The sequence below is a fragment of the Balaenoptera musculus genome, chromosome 12 (assembly GCF_009873245.2).
Source record: "Balaenoptera musculus isolate JJ_BM4_2016_0621 chromosome 12, mBalMus1.pri.v3, whole genome shotgun sequence".
In the NCBI taxonomy this organism is placed as follows: domain Eukaryota; kingdom Metazoa; phylum Chordata; class Mammalia; order Artiodactyla; family Balaenopteridae; genus Balaenoptera; species Balaenoptera musculus.
Genome location: NC_045796.1, coordinates 77,905,617 through 77,927,592, shown reverse-complemented (window position 1 = coordinate 77,927,592; position 21,976 = coordinate 77,905,617).

Below are 21,976 nucleotides of genomic sequence, written 5' to 3'. Positions count from 1 at the left end.
GAGACAAATGACAATGAAAACACGACGATCCAAAACCTACGGGATGCAGCAAAAGCAGTTCTAAGAGGGAAGTTTATAGCAATATAAAACTACCTCAAGAAACAAGAAAAATCTCTAATAAACAAACTAACCTTACACCTAAAGGAACTAGAGAAAGAAGAACAAAAAACACCCAAAGTTAGTAGAAGGAAAGAAATCATAAAGATCAGAGCAGAAATAAATGAATTAGAAACAAAGAAGACAATAGCAAAGATCAATAAAACTAAAAGCTGGTTCTTTGAGAAGATAAACAAAATTGATAAACCTTTAGCCAGACTCATCAAGAAAAAGAGGGAGAGGACTCAAATCAATAAAATTAGAAATGAAAAAGGAGAAGTTACAACGGACACCACAGAAATATAAAGCATCATAAGAGACTACTACAAGCAAATCTATGCTAATAAAATGGACAACCTGGAAGAAATGAACAACTACTTAGAAAGGTATAACCTTCCAAGACTCAGCAAGGAAGAAATAAAAATATGAACAGACCAATCACAAGTAATGAAATTGAAACTGTGATTAAAAATTTTCCAACAAACAAAGTCCAGGACGAGGTGACTTCACAGGTGAATTCTATCAAACATTTAGTGAGGAGCTAACACCATCCTTCTCAAACTCTTCCTAAAAATTGCAGAGGAAGGAACACTCCCAAACTCATTCCTGAAACCAAAACCAGACAAAGATACTACTAAAAAAAGAAAATTACAGACAATATCACTGATGAACATAGATGCAAAAATCCTCAACAAAATACTAGCAAACAGAATCCAACAACACATTAAAAGGATCATACACCATGATCAAGTGGGATTTATCCCAGGGATGCAAGGATTCTTCAGTATACGCAAATCAATCAATGTGATACACCATATTAACAAATTGAAGAATAAAAAACATATGATCATCTCAATAGAAGCAGAAAAAGCTTTTGACAAAATTCAACACCCATTTATGATAAAAACTCTCCAGAAAGTGGGCATAGAGGGAACCTACCTCAACATAATAAGGCCATATATGACAAACCACAGCAGACATCATTCTCAATGGGGAAAAACTGAAAGCATTTCCTCTAAGATCAGGAAGAAGACAAGGATGTCCACTCTCACCACTATTATTCAACACAGTTTTGGAAGTCCTAGCAATGGCAATCAGAGAAGAAAAAGAAATAAAAGGAATACAAATTGCAAAAGAAGAAGTAAAACTGTCACTGTTTGCAGATGACATGATACTATACATAGAGAATCCCAAGGATGCCACCCGAAAACTACTAATCAATGAATTTGGTAAAGTTGCAGGATACAAAATTAATGCACAGAAATCTCTTGCATTCCTATACACTAACAACGAAAGATCAGAAAAAGAAATTAAGGAAACAGTCCCATTCACCATTGGAACAAAAAAATAAAATACCTAGGAATAAAACTACCTAAGGAGGCAAAAGACCTGTACGCAGAAAACTATAAGACACTGATGAAAGAAATCAAAGGTGACACAAATAGATGGAAAGATATACCATGTTCTTGTATTGGAAGAATCAATATTGTGAAAATGACTATACTACCCAAAGCAATGTACAGATTCAATGCAATCCCTATCAAATTAACAATGGTATTTTTTACAGAACTAGAACAAAAAAATCTTAAAATTTGTATGGAGACACAAGAGACCCTGAATAGCCAAAGCAATCTTGAGGGGAAAAAATGGAGCTGGAGGAATCAGACTCCCTGACATCAGACTGTACTACAAAGCTACAGTAATCAAAGCAAATGGTACTGGCACAAAAACAGAAATATTGATCAATGGAACAGGACAGAAAGCCCAGATATAAACCCATACACCTATGGTCAACTAATCTATGACAAAGGAGGAAAGGATATACAATGAAGAAAGACAATCTCTTCAATAAGTGGTGCTGGGAAAACTGGGCAGCTACATGTAAAGGAATGAAATTAGAACACTCCCTAACACCATACACAAAAATCAAATCAAAATGGATTAAAGACCTAAATGTAAGACCAGACACTATAAAACTCTTAGAGGAAAGCATAGGAAGAACACTCTTTGACATAAATCACAGCAAGATCTTTCTGACCCACCTCCTAGAGTAATGGAAATAAAAAATAAACAACTCGGATGTAATGAAACCTAAAAGCTTTTGCACAGCAAAGGAAACTCTAAACAATACGCCCCTCAGAATGAGAGAAGATATTTGCAAACAAATCAATGGACAAAGGACTAATCTCCAAAATATATAAACAGCTCATGCAGCTCAATATTAAAAAACAAACAACCCAATCAAAAAATGGGCAGAAGACCTAAATAGACATTTCTCCAAAGAAGACATACAGATGGCCAAGAGGCTCATGCAAAGCTGCTCAACATCACTAATTATTAGAGAAATGCATATCAAAACTACAATGAGGTATCACCTCACACCAGTCAGAATGGGCATCATCAGACAATCTACAAACAACTAATGCTGAAGAGGGTGTGGAGAAAAAGGAACCCTCTTGCACTGTTGGTGGGAATGTAAATTGATACAGCCACCATGGAAAACAGTATGGAGGTTCCTTAAAAAACTAAAAATAGAATTACCATATGACCCAGCAATCCCACTACTGGGCATATACCCAGAGAAAACCATAATTCAAAAAGACACATGCACCCCAGTGTTCATTGCAGTGCTATTTACAATAGCTTGGTCATGGAAGCAACCTAAATGCCCATCGACAGACAAATGGATAAAGAAGATGTGGTACATATATACAATGGAATATTACTCAGCCATAAAAGGGAACGAAATTGGGTCATTTGTAGAGACATGGATTTGCCTAGGAGTGAAGTAAGTCAGAAAGAGAAAAACAAATATCGTATATCAACGCATATATATGGAATCTAGAAAAATGGTACAGATGAACCAGTTTGCAAGGCAGAAATTGAGACACAGATGTAGAGAACAAATATATGGACACCAAGATGGGAAAGCAGGGGGGTGGGGGTGGGATGAATTGGGAGATTTGGATTGACATATATACACTAATATGTATAAAATTGATAACTATTAAAAATAATAAATAAATAAATAAAGCATGGTCTCTTTCCTTCTTCCTCCCATCCTCTATCTCTCTCATGTCAGAATCTGGATATTGACAAAAAGTTGTGGTATGAAGAAGTCAATTTTCTCTGTTTTTATTTAAGGTAATTAAGTTAAACTTGGTATGGTTTCTAGATTTTAAAAATCCCTCCTCACCCATGTCCTGTGTCTGGCTAACTTTCTTTTCAACAGTTCTCAGCTTAAATATCACTTTGTCACAATCACACTTAGCCAATTGTTTGATTATGTGCCTAATGACTGTCTTCCTCACTAAACTGTTGCTCTTATGATACCAGAAACCCTACCTGCCTTGTACCCTATTGAACTTCTAATAGTTACCTGACACATGGCAGGTGCATGATAAAAATTTCCTGAATGGGTTAATTATAAATCATCTTTTCCTTCTTATCACAGTTTAGTCAAATTCAGGGACAGTTCATAAAAACAAATTTTACTCAACATTTAGCTTTTGGCATCTTTTTAAAATTTTGTTTAATTCTATACACAAGGAAGTAAAATAATTGGAAGAGTACTGGATTAGTGTTTGGAAACATATCTGCCTGTGCTGGCTGTCATTTCTTAGTCACGTAGTCATGTAATCTTGGCTAGTCAATTAAATTCTCTGAGTTATAATTTCCTAATCTACAAATTGAAAGTAATAATACTTTCCCCACATGCTTTACACAGTTCTTAAAAGGATCAAGAGAGAATTAAAGTGAAATTACTTTACAAACTCTAAAACACAAACCAAAAGTAAGAGGATGTCATTCTAACAGTTTTTATATATGGAGGCTTTTCATTTTTATTGATTGCCTCTCAACACATATATAAAAAAAAATACTTGTAGGTGAAAATGAAAACCATTATAGTAATCTGTTATAGCCCATCTCATTATAACATCATTGAATACACCACTGATCTGTCACCTAGATAAAAGAATCAATTATAGCAAAAGCATAAATTTTGGGCACTGTTTCTCAAGCAAGACCAAGAAGTTCCACAGTGCTTTTATATTTTATGTAAAGAATTTTCAAAGGAAATAGTGAAATTGAGCCTTACCAAAAAGAGCACTCTCTTTCCCTATCCCTCTCTCTTTCCTTCCTCCCAGGGGTCTCAGAATTGAATTTACGGTGATAGAACCATCCAGAAATGGGTCTGGCCATCAGACATACAAGCTAAAAACAGAAATGTCTTTAAATGATTAAAGATTGAAAGCTTTTCCTCTAAGAGCAGAAACAAGAAAGGGTGCCCACTCTTACCACTTCTATTTTAACATAGTATTGGAAGTCCTAGCCGGAGCAATCAGGCAAGAAAAAGAAACAAACTCTCCCAAATTGGAAAGGAAGAAGTAAAATTGTCTGTTTGCAGATGACATTATCTTATACATAGAAAACCCTAAAAGCTCTATCAAAAAACTATTAGAAATAATAAACGAATTCAGTAAGGATGCAGGTCACAAAATCAACATACAAAAATCAGCTGCGTGTATACACACTAGCAACAAACTATCTGAAAAAGAACTGAAGAAACATTCCCACTTACAATAGCATCAAACAGAATAAAATACTTAGGAATAAATTTAACCAAGAAGGTGAAAGATCTATACACTGAAAACTACAAAACATTGTTGAAATAAATTGAAGAAGACACAAATAAGCAGAAAGATAACTTATGTTCATGGATCAGATGAGTAAATATTTTTTAAATGACCATAATATCAAGAGCCATGCAATCCCTATCAAAATCCAATGGTATTATTTACAGAAAGAAAAAAAATCCTAAAATTTGAATGGAACCACAAAAGACCCTGCATAGCCAAAGCAATCTTACAAAGAAAAAAGTTGGAGTCATCACACTTCCTGATTTCAAACTATACTGAAAGGCTATAATAATCAAAACAGTACGGTAAAAACCAGTATGGCATAAAAAGACACATATACCAATGAAATAGAATGAAAAACCCAGAAATAAACCCACAAAGATACAGTCAACTAATATTTGACAAGGGAACCAACAACATTCAATGGGGAAAAGACAGGCTCTTCAAGCAATGGTGTTGAGAAAACTTGACAGTCATATGCAAAAAAATGACACTGCATAAAATGAAATGTATCTTAAACCACTCACAAAAATTAATTCAAAATTGATTAAAGACCTAAGAGTAATACCTGAAACCATAAAACTCCTAGAAGAAAACATAGGAAAATCTCCTTGACAGTCTTGGCAGTGAATTGTTAGATATGACACCAAAAGCATGAACAACAAAAGCAAAAATGTACTAAGGGACTACATTAAACAAAGCTTCTGCAAAGCAAAATAAACCATCAACAAAATGAAAAGGCAACCTATGAAAAGAAAGAAAATATTTTCAAATCATACATCTGATAAATATCCCATACATGCAAGGGAATCATACAACTCAATAGCAAAAAACAAAAAACCTAATTTAAACATGGGCAAAGGACCAGAAATAGACATTTTTCCAAAGAAGACACACAAATGGCGAAAACACACATGAAAAAATGGTCACTAATCATCAGAGAAATGCAAATCAAAACTACAATGAGATGTCACCTCACACCTGTTAGGATAACTATTATCAAATAGATAAGAGATAAGTCCTAGCAAGGATGTGGAGAAAAGGGAACACTTGTGCACTGTTGCTTGAAATGTAAATTGGTGCAGCCTCTATGGAAAACAGTATAGAGGTTCCCTGAAAATTAAAAAAAGAACTACCATATGATCTAGCAATTCCACTTCTAGCTACACATCCAAAAGAAATGAAATCATGATCTTGAAGAGATATCTGCACCCCCATGTTCACTGCAGCATTATTCACAATAACCAAGAAATGGAAACAACGTAAGTGCCCATCACAAATGAATGAATAAAGAAAATGTGGTATATATATACAATATATATATATGATCTCACTTATATGTGTAATCTAAAAACAAACAAACAACCCATAGCAAGATAGAGTAGATTTGTGGTTCCTAGGGGCAGGGAATAGGGGTGTGGAACATGGGTGAAGGTGGTCAAATAGTACAAGCTTCCAGTTATAAGATGAATAAGTTTTGAGGATTTAATGTATAGCATGGTGACTATGGTTAACAATACTACATTGTTCACTTCAAAGTTGCTGAGAGAGAAAATCTTAAAAGTTGTCACAAATACACACCAATAAATGGTAACTATGTGAGGTAATAACTGTGTTAACTAACTTTATCAAGGTAATCATTTTGTAATATATATGTATATCAAATCATCATGTTGTACACATTAAATTTACACAATGTCATATGTCAATTATATCTCAATAAAGCTGGGAAAAATATTAATGTCAGCATATTAAGTCAATCCATCTTTCAAGGGGTGGACTTCATCAACCTAATAGATAAAAAATAATGTATAAAATTAGAATCCAATTTAAAATAGAAATAGTGTTGTCCAACCTCCTTAAACACATCAGCAAAAGCAGCTCTCTCTCCCAAAGGCAGATCCTCAAGGGAAGTCAAACCTTAACGGGAAGAGTCCTTGGTGAGAACAGAATCACAACAAAAGTGAGTTATATAATTTAAGTAATAGCCTGAGCATGAATCTCCACAATAAATCCATTAGCCAATATGTTCTTTCTGTGTTTAGAATTGACACAGTCTCTGTCTGCTTCTCTGGGTCAACTTTTCTTGACTTTATGCTGAATAATGTCTCCATTGACTATCATTTTTCCTTTAGATGTATTTAGGTATTCAGTCCAGTCTTACTCTGACCCTGCCAGTAAATCTGTTTTTTTACTTTTTCATTTGACTATGTATCTCTGCTCTGATCCACTATCTATTGATTTTATAACTTAACTCTCAAAGGACAATCTCATTATCCCTATTTATAAGCTCTTAGGGGTACTTCACAGCTGCCCCCAAGTACCACCTTCAATAAAAACAAGAAAAAAAAAAACATTATCCAGATATAAGCTGAATTGCCTATTGCTCAAAAGACATTGAATTATTAAGCTAGATCTCAAATATAGGAAAGAAAAAACAATAAAACTGGTATTTGGCCAAAATTATATTAAAACAAGACTAGTGAAGATCTCAAGAGATTTTTTTATGACCTGTTTGACAAATGATTCAACCAGATCTTAGGGAACATAGAATAGCTTTTCATGTAAGGCATAATGTGGGTAATGAAGTAGCAAAATATATGAAAATTTATTCTTACAACCTTATTATTCACATTAAGAGACTGACATCCATTTATAATTCATCAGTATTACACTTTTTCATTGATATCTGACTGTACATTTATAAAGCATCACCACTGATAAGCAATTAATTTTAATAATAATAGATAAAATATTGAAAGCATATTTGGATTACCAATCATCTCATGAATGAGACTTTTGATAGAGTCACAAACTGTATAGAAAAGAGTATGGACAATGGTACAACTCAAATATCTACAAACCTAATGACTGGGATAAGATGTCAAAAAGAAGATTTAGGAGCATATAATTAAAGAAACAAGTTTTCATTTTGTTATGGATTTTTATAGATTACACTGTCATAGTGGAAGTTAAGATGATAGGCATTAATGTCACATTAATGTATTTTGGGTTATCGCCAAGGAAAGTAAATTTGATGTCTATATTATAAATCTCTATTTTAGATAAAAGTATTCATAGTTTTAATAGATATCTCCAAAAGAGAGCAGGAATTTTTTTTCAATAAAATATTTTAAAAAGAGAGAAACCCACAATGATACAGAAGAAAGGACGCTTTTTTGCCTCTGTCCTAGGCTATATAAATTCTAGTAACATTTTAATAATTGTTATCACACTCATTGTTGTAATAGAAGCATAAGTCCAAGATAATTGCCACCAGCATGCTTGCCTTTATTTCAAGCCCATTTTACTATTCATTCATGTCAGACTCATCCCCCAAAAGATTTATGTTTGGTTTTTTTGCCATTTTGGATGTGCCAAAAGAAAGCATACAAACATCCAAAATTCTGTACCTTAAGGGAAAGCTACTTTGTAGCATCTTTGTAGCATAGTTTTTAATCTAAGTGAGGACAAAGCTTTCATACACTTAAATCTATACATTTTGGGGGGTGGAGAGGGGGGCAGTTGTATTTATCAAATGTAAATTCCTAATCCCTAGGTGTTTTATCCTTGAAATCAAGCATGTTTCTGAACCAGTAACTCCACCACCCCTTAGCTTCTGATAATAGACTATAACCTCATTTTGTTAGTTATCCATGTTGTCAACTTCATGGATTAAAATGTCACATAGGGTGATGTCAACATCGTGGTGGCATGAGACTCTCCTTTTGTCTCTCCTCTTCAATGTGCAACTGGCAAAACATCCATAACTCAACAAAGGTTTCTCTGCCCAACACATCAGGATGCCAGAGAGATCCACATGTATGTAGATCTAAAAGTGACTGTGTTAGAACATATAGAAGAGGTGGACCTAGGGGAAAAGAGGTGGTGGCCAAAATTCCAGGCCGCCCAGCCATGGTGCCTGAACCCACAGCTCCAGAGAACCCAGCAGCAGCAGGGAAGGTGGCACACACAGCAAAGGCCCCCCAGCCACAGAGGGGCCTATGGCCACAGAGAACAGGGCAGCAGCGGGGGCAGGCCATAACCCAGTTCCAAGGGGGTGCCCATGATTCTGCCCCCCCACCAGCACCCATGATGGCAGCACCAGCAAACCTGACAACCCTATAGGTGGAGGTAACCAGGCCCCCCCCACTCTCCCCTACCCCCTGCCGCAGTGGCAGGACCAGCCACCAACATCATCCCAGACATAACAGAGGTACCTGCCATCCCAGTGCCCCTGGCAACGATGCCAGTGACAGCAGCAACACTGTCAGCACCAAGGCACCAGAGACCCTGGAAGCACAAGCAGTGATGAAGAGGTCACTGGCAACGCCTCAGGCCACAGAAGTGGAGGGTAGAAAGTGCCAACTCTCAAATACAGCCAGAGGCAGTACAGGTAAGAGAAACCAAAAACTTGAGTTAGAGTGCCACCTACCGAAAAGCAAAAGAAAGTCCTCTTATTACCAACCTGCTGAATTGTTAGAATCAAAGCAAAAAAAAAAGCTTTACCTAAATAAGAAAGGTGTTCACTACTTCAAATGCACCAGTAGAGGAACAACACATCAAGCACCATGAAAAACCAAGGGAACATTATATCACCAAAGGAAAATGACAATTCTCCAGGAAACAAACTTAAAGTCAAAACTTAAAGTCAAACTTAAAGAAGATTGCAATCTAACTGATAAAGAAATCAAAATAGCTGTCATGAAGAAACTTAACAAGCTACAAGAAAACTTAGAAAGGCAGTTCAATGATCTCAGGAATAAAATTAATGAAGAGAAGAAATACTTTACTGAAGAGATTGAAACTCTAAAAAAAGAACCAAACAAATTTGGGAGCTGAAGAACTTCAATAAATGAGATGAAGAATGCAATAGAAAGAAGTAGAAAAGAGAGCAGACCATATGGAAGAGAGAATTAGTGAGCTGAAATAGAAATCTAGAAATAATTCAGGTATAAGACAAAAGAGATGAAGATTTTTAAAATGAAGAAATTATATGAGAACTAACTGACTCCATTAGGAAAGGCAACATAAGGATAATGGGATCCCAGAAAGAGAAGAGAGGGAGAAGGAAACAGGATTTATTTAAAGAAATAATAGCTGAGAACGTCCCAAACCTGGGGAAGGAACTGGACATAGAAGTCCATGAGGCTAAGAGAACACCTAATTATCTCAATACAAAAAGACCTTCTTCAAGACACATATTAAAACTATCAAAAGTCATTGATAAAGAAAGAGTTTTAAAGGTAGCCAGGCAAAAAAAGACAGTAACATACAAGGTAGCCCCCATTAGGTTATAAGCATATTTCCCAGCAGAAACTCTACAGGCCAGGAGAGAGTGGAATGACATGTTCAAAATATTGAAAGATAGAAATTTTCAGACAAGAATATTTTATCCAGCGAAGTTATTCTTCAGGTAGAAAAAAGAAATAAAGGCTTTCACGACAAAGATGGACAGAGGAGGTGAAGATACATTTTTCCAAAGAAGACATGCAGATGGCCAACAGGCACATGAAAAGATGTTCAATATCACTAATTACTAGGAAAATGCAAATAAAAACCACAGTAAGATATCACCTCACACCCACTAGAATGGTATTATCAAAAAGAAAAGAAGACCCACTTCAACCTAGAAACACTTACAGACTGAAAGTGAGGGATGGAAAAAGATATTCCATGCAAATGGAAATCAAAAGAAAAGCTGGAGTAGCAATTCTCATATCAGACAAAATAGACTTTAAATAAATACTATTACAAGAGACAAGAAGGACACTATATATAATCAGGGATCGATCCAAGAGGAGATATAACAATTGTAAATAGTTTATGCACCCAACATAGGAGCACCTCAATACATAAGGCAAATACTAACAGCCATAAAGGGGAAATCGACAGTAACACAATCATAGTAGGGGACTTTAACACCCACTTTCACCAATGACAGATCATCCAAAATGAAAATAAATAAGGAAACACAAGCTTTAAATGATACATTAAACAAGATGGACTTAATTGATATTTATAGGACATTCCACCCAAAAACAACAGAATACACATTTTTCTCAAGTGCTCATGGAACATTCTCCAGGATAGATCATATCTTGGGTCACAAATCAAGCCTTGGTAAATTTAAGAAAATTGAAATCGTATCAAGTATCTTTTCCGACCACAACGCTATGAGACTAGATATCAACTACAGGAAAAGATCTGTAAAAAATACAAACACATGGAGGCTACACAATACACTACTTAATAACGAAGTGATCACTGAAGAAATCAAAGGGGAAATCAAAAAATACCTAGAAACAAATGACAATGGAGACAACGACGACCCAAACCTATGGGATGCAGCAAAAGCAGTGCTAAGAGGGAAGTTTATAGCAATACAAGCCTACATCAAGAAACAGGAAACATCTTGAATAAGCAACCTAACCTTGCACCTAAAGCAACTAGAGAAAGAAGAACAAAAAAACCCCAAAGCTAGCAGAAGGAAAGAAATCATAAAGATCAGATCAGAAATAAATGAAAAAGAAATGAAGGAAACATAGCAAAATCAATGAAACTAAAAGCTGGTTCTTCGAGAAGATAAACAAAATTGATAAACCATTAGCCAGACTCATCAAGAGAAAAAGGGAGAAGACTCAAATCAATAGAATTAGAAATGAAAAAGGAGAAGAAACCACTGACACTGCAGAAATACAAACGATCATGAGAGATTACTACAAGCAACTCTATGCTAATAAAATGGACAACCTGGAAGAAATGGACAGATTCTTAGAAATGCACAACCTACCGAGACTGAACCAGGAAGAAATAGAAAATATGAACAGACCAATCACAAGCACTGAAATTGAAACTGTGATTAAAAATCTTCCAACAAACAAAAGCCCAGGACCAGATGGCTTCACAGGTGAATCTATCAAACATTTAGAGAAGAGCTAACACCTATCCTTCTCAAACTCTTCCAAAATATTGCAGAGGGAGGAACACTCCCCAACTCATTCTACGAGGCCACCATCACTCTGATACCAAAACCAGAAAAAGATGTCACAAAGAAAGAAAACTACAGGCCAATATCACTGATGAACATAGATGCAAAAATCCTCAACAAAATACTAGCAAACAGAATCCAACAGCACATTAAAAGGATCATACACCATGATCAAGTGGGCTTTATCCCAGGAATGCAAGGATTCTTCAATATACGCAAATCAATCAACGTGATACATCATATTAACAAATTGAAGGAGAAAAACCATATGATCATCTCAATAGATGCAGAGAAAGCTTTCGACAAAATTCAACACCCATTTATGATAAAAGCCCTGCAGAAAGTAGGCATAGAGGGAACTTTCCTCAACATAATAAAGGCCATATATGACAAACCCACAGCCAACATTGTCCTCAATGGTGAAAAACTGAAACCATTTCCACTAAGATCAGGAACAAGACAAGGTTGCCCACTCTCACCACTATTATTCAACATAGTTTTGGAAGTGTTAGCCACAGCAATCAGAAAAGAAAAAGAAATAAAAGGAATCCAAATCGGAAAAGAAGAAGTAAAGCTGTCACTGTTTGCAGATGACATGATACTATACACAGAGAATCCTAAAACTGCTACCAGAAAACTACTAGAGCTAATCATGAATTTGGTAAGTAGCAGCATACAAATGAATGCACAGAAATCTCTTGCATTCCTATATACTAATGATGAAAAATCTGAAAGTGAAATTAAGAAAACACTCCCATTTACCATTGCAACAAAAAGAATAAAATATCTAGGAATAAACCTACCTAGGAGACAAAAGACCTGTATGCAGAAAATTATAGGACACTGATGAAAGAAATTAAAGATGATACAAATAGATGGAGAGATATACCATGTTCTTGGATTGGAAGAATCAACATTGTGAAAATGACTCTACTACCCAAAGCAATCTACAGATTCAATGCAATCCCTATCAAACTACCACTGGCATTTTTCACAGAACTAGAACAAAAAATTTCACAATTTGTATGGAGACACAAAAACCCCGAATAGCCAAAGCAATCTTGAGAACGACAAATGGAGCTGGAGGAATCAGGCTCCCTGACTTCAGACTATATTACAAAGCTACAGTAATCAAGACAGTTTGGTACTGGCACAAAAACAGAAATATAGATCAATGGAACAGGATAGGAAGCCCAGAGATAAACCCACGCACATATGGTCACCTTATCTTTGATAAAGGAGGCAAGCATATACAGTGGAGAAAAGACAGCCTCTTCAATAAGTGGTGCTGGGAAAACTGGACAGGTACATGTAAAAGTATGAAATTAGAACACTCCCTGACACCATACACAAAAATAAACTCAAAATGGATTAAAGACCTAAGTGTAAAGCCAGACACTATCAAACTCTTAGAGGAAAACATAGGCAGAACACTCTATGACATACATCATAGCAAGATCCTTTTTGACCCAGCTCCTAGAGAAATGGAAATAAAAACACAAATAAACAAATGGGACCTAATGAAACTTAAAAGCTTTTGCACAGCAAAGGAAACCATAAACAAGACCAAAAGACAACCCTCAGAATGGGAGAAAATATTTGCAAATGAAGCAACTGACAAAGGATTAATCTCCAAGATTTATAAGCAGCTCATGCAGCTCAATAACAAAAAAACAAACCACCCAATCCAAAAATGGGCAGAAAACCTAAATAGACATTTCTCCAAAGAAGATATACAGATGGCCAACAGACACATGAAAGAATGCTCAACATCATTAATCATTAGAGAAATGCAAATCAAAACTACAATGAGGTATCATCTCACACCGGTCAGAATGGCCATCATCAAAATATCTACAAACAATAAATGCTGGAGAGGGTGTGGAGAAAAGGGAACCCTCTTGCACTGTTGGTGGGAATGTAAATTGATACAGCCACTATGGAGAACAGTATGGGGGTTCCTTAAAAAACTAAAAATAGAACTACCATATGACCCAGCAATCCCACTACTGGGCATATACCCTGAGAAACCATAATTCAAAAAGAGTCATGTACCAAAATGTTCATTGCAGCTCTATTTACAATAGCCAGACATGGAAGCAACCTAAGTGTCCATCATCAGATGAATGGATAAAGAAGATGTGGCACATATATACAATGGAATATTACTCAGCCATAAAAAAGAAATGAAATGGAGGTATTTGTAATGAGGTGGATGGAGTTAGAGTCTGTCATACAGAGTGAAGTAAGTCAGAAAGAGAAAAACAAATACAGTATGCTAACACATATATATGGAATCTAAGGAAAAAAAAAAAAGGTTATGAAGAACCTAGTGGCAAGATGGGAATAAGACACAGACCTACTAAAGAATGGACTTGAGGATATGGGGAGGGGGAGGGTGAGATGTGACAGGGTGAGAGAGTGTCATGGACATATATACACTACCAAATGTAAAATAGATAGTCTAGTGGGAAGCAGCCGCATAGCACAGGAGATCAGTTCGGTGCTTTGTGACCGCCTGGGGGGGTGGGGTTGGGAGGGTGGGAGGGAGGGAGATGTGGGAGGGAGGAGATATGGGAACGTGTGTATATGTGTAGCTGATTCACTTTCTTATAAAGCAGAAACTAACACACCATTGTGAAGCAATTATACTTCAATAAAGATGTTTAAAAAAAAAAATTAACTTTAAAAATTAATAAAAAAAAAAAATGAAAAAAAAAAAAAGAAAAGAAATAACATGTGTTGGAGAGGATATGGAGAAAAGGGAACCCTCACACATGGTTGGTGGGAGTGTAAATTGGTGCAGCCACTATGGAAAACATTATAGAGATTACTCAAAAAATTAAGACTAGACTACCATGTGATCCAGCTATTTCACTTCTGGGTACTTAACCAAAGAAGGGAAAACACTAATTCAAAAAACTAAGTGTACCCCTATATTCACTGCAGCATTATTTACAAAAGCCAAGATATGGAAACAACCTAAGTGCCCAAAAAAGAATGAATGGATAAAGAAGATGTGTTTTATATAAATATATATATATATATATATATTTATACAATGAAATATTACTCAGTCACTTAAAAAGATGAAATCTTGCCATTTTTGAGTACATGGATTGACCTTGAGAGTATTATGCTAAGTGAAATGAGTCAGATGGAGAAAGACAAATACCATAATATTTCACTCATATATGTAATGTACTTTTTAAAATGAAGAAAGAAAACAAAACAAAAACAAACACATAGATACAGAGAGCAGGTTGGTGGTTACTAGAGGGGAAGGAGGGTGGAGGAGGGTGAAATGGGTGAAAAAGGTTACCCAAAGAGGGTATGGTGACAGATGAAAATTAGACTTTTGTGGACGAGCATGCCAAGAGTTACTCTGAGCTTTCTGTCCTACATGACCAAGAGAATCATCAACTGAGGGTAGGTAGCAGGAGCTGGCTTGGGAGATGGGAACATGAAAGTCAAGAGAAAAATGGATTTGGGTTTGCATGTATTGAGTTTGAATTATTAGCAGGATATCCATAAAGAGATGTTTAGTGGCACTTGGACATTAGAGGGATTATGTCTGACATGGTGATATCTTGAGCACAGATAAATCCCAGAAGATGAGCACAGAATCAGAAGAAATTACCAACTCTTATAGGATGCTTAAACCTTAAGGGTAGATAAAGAAAGAGAGGCTAGGTGAAGAGAGTAGACCGAAATAGGAACCAAGTCAATAGAATGCAGCATTACAAAAATTAAGGGAAGACTTTCTAGAAGTTTACAACCAACAATATTTAATGCTGTAGAGAGATTCCATACAAAGATGATGGAAAAGAAGCAAATGATGGGGAAATTTTCCCATAATGTCCTAACTGAAACAATGGAAAGTACTGTTTCAGTTGGGTAGTAAGGAATGAAGTCAAGCTAGAAAGTCGATGAAATGTGAAAAAACAATAAGTCAACCTCACTTGATCACTCCTTCCCAGTGAAATATTCTCAAATAGTACCAGTCTATTGGTCATTCCAAGGTTTGTTTGTCTTCCTACTTGATCTGGACCCAAGGTCCAGTCAGTGTAACTATTTACAGTCATCCTTGAGACTTTGACTCACTCACCTGATCCCCACAGCACCTCACCAAATTTTGCCCTTGCTTATCTGAAATTCTGGGAAGACTTTTTTCTCCACTCCAGCTGCTAGATTGTCTGAAATAAATGGAGAAAACTATTTTACCACGCAAATGATTCCTCTAAACCTTTATGTTTTTAACAAAACTGGGTCAAAAATATTGCTCAAAATCTGTTTACTTATCTCTAGCTGAATAAATGGCCAAACTAATTATCAACTTCCTTACTTCAAACATATTTCTAAGCTCCAGTTTACTCATACTAAGCTGAGCATAGTAATAGTTTTCTCGTAGGTTATTGTGAATCTTGGACTTCGTATATACAAATTGCTTTGCCTAGTTCATAACACATAATAGGTACTCTATAAATTGGTGTTGTAATTAATACCATGAATATTAGGTAAATTATTTAACAGTATATGTTCTAGAGATTTTTATCATCCTAATGTACTCCTCCTTTGTTCTTATATGAAGATTTATTGACAATGTCCATTCATTTAAATATTTATTGAGCACAGACACATGGTAGGTATGCAATATGAACAAGACAGACAAGTGTCCTAATCTCATGGATTCTACATTCTAGAGGTGCTGGTGGATATTAAATAACTAAAGAAATACTTAGATCAAAATAATTGTAGATAGTAGTAAATGTTATGATGAAAATAATCAGACTGATAGAGTAAGAATGATGGTTGTGGGGAGGAGAAGGGATGATTATGAATAGATAACATAAATATAATAGTCATAAATATAAACTTCTTCAATTCAGTTCCTCCACACTTTAAATTTTCTTTCAAACTCCAACTGTTCTTTGATAGCTTCCTCCTCTATAAAAGTGTGATTTGTTTCTATTCTTTAATCAAAACCAATCCTGTTGAGCTCACCTATCTCTGTCACCAAGTTTTCCTTATAATCTCTTCTTATACATTCACTTTTTCCTTAGAATAGTTTCTTTCACTGAGTCTATGATTATAATGTCATAGAAATTACTGTGTATTTATTTTAGTAAATCTTTAAAGTTGAAATTCATTACCTCTTTTCTCTCATAATATACCAATTACATTTTAAATATTTAGCAATATAAACCAACTCTAAATTTGACCACTTGTAGACAAGTGTTAGCAATGGAAATATGACATTATCTGCACTAGTAACAAAAACAATGAACAAAATAGGAAAATTTTTCGAGAAAGAAATTCTGAGACATACCAACTTTGAGGAATTTGAGAAGCAGAGAAAAATAGAAGACCTGAACCATCTGTGCTTGAAGGTAAAAACATTTGAGATAGTACATAGCCAATGGGAGAGTTAACATTCAAGTGGGCCCATCTCTTTATTCATACGTAGAGACACAACATCCAGGCCCATACCACACCTCACATCGTACATAAATAAGCCATTTACAAACCCAACCTATGAAAGGAAAAACACATGACATTTCTTCTAAAAATACAGTCACAGACAAAAATTACAGAATTTTCAACACTCAAAACTATTAACTCAGTTTTAACTTTGTGTCCATATTCATAAATACCCTTTAGATATTTCTCATCTCTTCCTCTACTGGCTTATGCCTTCTTGTGCACTGCATACTTATGCTCTTACGCTCAGAAAAGCAAATCAAAAACTGCCAGCTCAGCCAGGTGGAAAGAGAAGAAAAATGGAGTATAATCGCATAAATCTTCTGAATAGGCTAACATTCATCACTGTTTATTACTCTCTTTAATAGCCTTTTCCTTGAACAAAAAAAGAAGCAAGATTTTTCAGAGCACTCCAAATAACTGTTTAGCTATTGGCTCAGAGAGATTTACTCACATAAACCTCTCAAGCTTTGTTTCTTTAAGAAGTGGAACTCATTGTGTAATTTGGTTCAAAACCAACAATCTTGCAAGTGTCAATTTCCTTGCAGTTTTTGGTGAAAGAAAATTTTAGCTGAGCGTTAAACATGGTGCACAGACACCACAGAAGCCTGGACATACTCTAGGTGTTAAACTTGAGGGGAAAAAAAGAGAGAAGAGAGGAAAAGGAAGACAAGGATATCACGAGAGATGCGGAAGGAAGAGAATAAAAAGATTTCAGAATTCTTCCAACCCACTCAGATGATGCCAAGGAACCAAACATAGCCCTGCCCCTTCTGAGGAGCTGTGGGTAGTGCAGGCAAGGTCTGACACAAGTATCATGTCTCTCAAACGTCTAACTTTTTAAGTGTATTTAAGAAATATATCACTAACAGTTAATTCTCATATACTCAATTATATCTATAGAGACAGATAATATATATCATAATATTATCATAGGGAGAACAGTTACTCAGGTCACAGACGCACTGCTTTCAGTTTCTTATAGTACAAACCAATTTCTTCCATTTCCTTTTCATTAAAGTATTGGTATAAAAATACAGTGAAATGGAATAAATGGTTTCATTTAAGTGATGTTTCCCCAGGGGAAAGCTTACTGACAGAAACATAGTATCAGGTACAATGTGCTAAAGAACTGATTTACTTTATTCTTCATTCAGTATGAACTACAGAACAATGCACAGATATAAAAACAGGCTAACCATAGATTTGAGTGCAATATTTGACAAAATAATTGCCAGTTTCCTTCTAAAATTATTTCTCTGGTATGCAGTCAAGTTGTTTGTTACAACAAATTTTCCTCAACTGCTTCTCAGTATATTTGTAGTAAATAATTTGTACTCATGGTTCTAAAGAGATGATGCAGAAATTCTAATGAAAGCATGAAATATTCTGATAGCTCTGAGGTTCTTTTACAAGCTAAGTCTTCAAACTTTCCCACCAAGCTTTAATTCCATTTCTATCTGTCCAGAGGAAAACATATTATTCTGATTTTCATTCTGCTTCCTGAAGTTCTCAGTTGCCTTTCCCCATATTCTTCATTAGTTCAGTGTTCTCCACCATGTTTCTCTCCCTAGCCACTCCACTTTTGTGATCATCTCTTCACCACTCTGTCAATAACCACAGGACTCATTAAGGAGAGAGGATGCCAAAAGTTATTTTGGACAAAGGGAATGGACATGGCATTAAGAGTTGTAAACATCTACAGATTCCAGATGATAGAATTTAAATTTTGGTACCATTTTTCAAGTTAAAAATAGGAAAATGATAAAAGCTTTTGCACAGCAAAGGAAATCATAAACAAGACAAAAAGACAACTCTCAGAATGGGAGAAAATATTTGCAAATGAAGCAACTGACAAAGGATTAATCTCCAAAATATACAAACAGCTCATAAATAGACATTTCTCCAAAGAAGACATACAGATGGCCAACAAACACATGAAAAGATGCTCAAATCAGTAATTATTAGAGAAATGCAAATCAAAACTACAATGAGGTATCACCTCACGCCGGTCAGAATGGCCATTATCAAAAAATTTACAAAAAATAAATGCTGGAGAGGGTGTGGAGAAAAGGGAACCCTCACACACTATTGGTGGGAATGTAAATTGTTACAGCCACTATGGAGAACAGTATGGAGGTCCCCTAAAAAATAGGACTACCATATGACCCAGGAATTCCACTACTGTGCATATACCCTGAGAAAACCATAATTCAAAAAGAGTCATGTACCCCAATGTTCACTGCAGCACTATTTACAATAGCCAGGACATGGAAACAACCTAAGTGTCCATCGACAGATGAATGGATAAAGAAGATGTGGTACATATATACAATTGAATATTACTTGGCCATAAAAAGGAATGAAACTGGGTCATTTGTAGAGATGTGGATGGACCTACAGTCTGTCATACAGAGTGAAGTAAGTCAGAAAGAGAAAAAGAAATATCGTATATTAACACATACATGTGCAATCTAGAAAAATGGCACAGATTAACCTATTTGCAGGGCAGGAATAGAGACTCAGACATAGAGAACAGACATGTGGACACAGCGGGGTAAGGGGATGGTGGGACTAATTGGGAGATTAGGATTGACATATATACACTACCATGTGTAAAATAGCTAGCTAGTGGGAACCTGCTGTGTAGCACAGGAAGCTCAGCTTGGTGCTCTTTGATGACCCAGATGTGTAGGATTGGGGGGGTGGGAGGGAGGTCCAAGAGGGAGGGTATATATGTATACATATAGCTGATTCACTTCGTTGTACAAGAGAAACTAACACAACATTGTAAAGCAACTATACTCCAATTTAAAAAAAAAAAGGAAAATGAGAAAGGAAAGAAGAAAAAGAAATAAGTAAGGCACACAGGCAGGAAGGAAGAAAGGATTCCTTTCAAGAACTGGACCTCCTTTCCCTGGGTTCCATGTTGTCCTTTATCTTCATGTTTTCTCTCATTTTGCTAAAGCTCATTCTGCAGTAACTAATGTATATGTATATTAAATCATCACATTGTACATCTTAAAAAAAATCACATTGTACAACCTAAATATGTATAACTTTTATTTGTCAATCATACCTCTATAAAGTTGGAGAAAAAAGAGCACAAGAATCAATAATGATTGTTTTCATTCTTGAAATATATTTATTCTACACAGATATTTGTATAATAGTTTGTCTGGGTATATAATTGTAAGTTGAAAACTATGTTCCTTTTGAATTTTAAGCTATCTCTCCATAATATTCTTACCCCAATGTTGCTTTCGACAATTCTAATGTTATTTTGATTCTAGAGTCTTTGGAGGTAAATGTGCATCTTTTTTCTTTTTTTGTTTTTTGTTTTAATTCTCTCTTTGGAAAGTTTTGGGAGCCTCTGCTTTTTCTAGAAGTTCTGAAAATTCATTAAAATGTGCTTTGATGTGAATCCTTTTTTGTTGGGCTCCTGCTGGTTCTTCTAACTTGGAGACCCTTGTATGTCAGTTCTGGAAATATTTTTTTTCTTCTATTTCTTGAGCAATTTCCTAATGTCTGTTTTCTTTCCTCTCTCTTTATGCAGTATCTATGAGCTGAATGCTGGAACTCCTAGATTGATCATTTAATTTTCTTACCTCTTTTCTTCTATTTTCCATTTCTTTATCTTTTGATTCTGTTTTCCCAGGGATTCTCTCAACATCTATTTGATTTTTCTAAATGATTTTATTTTAATTTCTGAGAACACTTTCTGAGTCTGTTTATTTATATAAGCATCATACTTTTGCTTTTATTTTTTTGTTTGTAGTGGATGCACTATTTCTTGTCTTTCTGAGGATTTCAATTACAACCATTGCTTTTGTTTAAGTGTTTCTTATTTCTCCCTGCATTGTCTTTGTTTCTTTTGGTTTTCCTTTAAAAAAATTTGTCACACACATATGTTGCTGTGACTTGTGTACAGAAGCTCAGAGCTTCACAGGTTCTGTTTCCTCTGAACATTAATGGCGAGTATCCTACTTGGGAGAGAGAAACCTAGTAACCAGGGAGGGAAGGAGACCTAAGGGACTAACTGCACCTGGTATAGATTTTTCTCCACTCCAAGAACCATTACTAACTTAATGAGTCAGGGAACAACTTGAGAGTGAGTTTTGCGAGCTGCATTGGTCTTCAGTGAGGTCTGCTATAACGAGCAAATTCACATACTGGAAATAAAAATCACAGCACTCACCAAGAGCTTTCTTGACATCTGCCTTGATTATTTCGTGGTGTTTGTGCATGTGTGTCACTCTCCCTTTGCTCACTAGACCCCAGTCACATTCATCTTCTTTCAAATGCTTAATTTAGAGTTAAGACAATACTTCTGTATATAGACTGTATACAGCAGGTACAGACTAGAGGAGCAACCCCCAAACTTATGACCAAATAGAACCCCATCGCCTAAGGAACCATAAAACTGTATAACATATCTATTCAAATAACATAAGGTAAATCAATTCTTTGTTGACCATAGGAAATCATATATGTAATACAGTGTGCTTAAAAATGGATGTCCCATAAAGACATGTTGATTGATTGGATGTTTTTAAAAGGATTCACCTGTAGAATTCCTTTAAATAACTATTCCAAGCACTATATAGGATTGGCTAAAACAATGTTCACAAACGTGATCATTACATAAAACTAAGGATGTAAACTAAATCCAGATTTCTGTAAACCTGAGTTTTTGCATGCTAATATTTCTGTGACAATAGTAAAGAGTTTCTATGATTCAAATATTTTATGTTCTTGAGATCTGGCA